We start from the raw sequence: 1,169 nt of genomic DNA on the forward strand, positions 1-1,169 counted from the left end.
TTTCGTGTGAAAACGTAGACCGAACTCAAACAATAATTCTATGGTTTTTAAATATGTTTAAGATTGATAAATGTTTGAGAACATATTAAAAGCTAAGCTGAAAATATGTGAATAAAGCAGAAATAATCAGCAAAGTTACGTTGACGCTTTCTTTAATCAACTTCGAATAACGATTTCGATTTTGTTGATCGAGTTATCAAAACTCCTCAGTTGTTTATTTTCATTTTCGCAGTGTAAAACTTCACTATGCTTATGTTGAAGAAACCCGCATGATGTTAGTAGCATTTTTTGCGTTCGTGAAATTTGTTGCAGCATCTCAGCACAAAAGATAACGAAAGAAATCTTTGTCAAGATTTGTTGACAATTGAAAACACCGACTCGGACTTGAAAGTGCACGAGCTGCACTATGCAAATGAGCTAATTGTACACGTAAGACTTTCCTTTCAAAAACTTTTGCAAGCTCACCAAACAAGCAGAAACGATAAGAAACTATCAAAACAGGTTTTGGTTATGATTAACCATTGTCTCAGAAACTCACAAATTAACTCGATACCAGAGTAGAGAGTTTTCTTGCTATATTCTTAAGTCAGAACAAACGCAAAAACATACGCGTAAGCTTACAACTAGCGCGACCAGATCTTATTATTCATTCCCAGCGCGAGATTGAAGTCTTGTTTTCGACCCTGAAAAACCCACCTTTTCCGTTAGCTCAGAGCATAAAACTACATATAGGCGCCCTGGTTCGTATTCCCTGCCTTATTCCCTGCCATCGCTGTGAAAAATACGCAAGATAATCCCTCAAGGTCTCTCAACTCTCACCATTTGATCACGCAACGTGACAACATCCACGCGAGAGCCCCCGACATGTGCGTGGATCCGCGCGGATATATGACGTCAGAATGGCGCAATTTGTTCTAAAAATAGAAAAATTGTCCCATATCATAGGTGCGCGCGGATCCCAAGACTTACGGTCTCCGTCCCCGATTATGGCTCCTGGCTACACAGAACATAAGCAGTGAAAAACATTTTTACACAAAAAGTGATACTTCGGTTAACTTTTAACCCTGGGTTTAGCGTTATCCAGCTTTCGAGCAACCCGGCCCTGATGCTGAAATACGTAACTCCAGATATACGTATTATAATCATCGGTTGATGTTGTGCAGTTTTGG

The sequence above is a fragment of the Orbicella franksi genome, chromosome 3, assembly GCF_964199315.1.
Source record: "Orbicella franksi chromosome 3, jaOrbFran1.1, whole genome shotgun sequence".
NCBI classification, from domain to species: domain Eukaryota; kingdom Metazoa; phylum Cnidaria; class Anthozoa; order Scleractinia; family Merulinidae; genus Orbicella; species Orbicella franksi.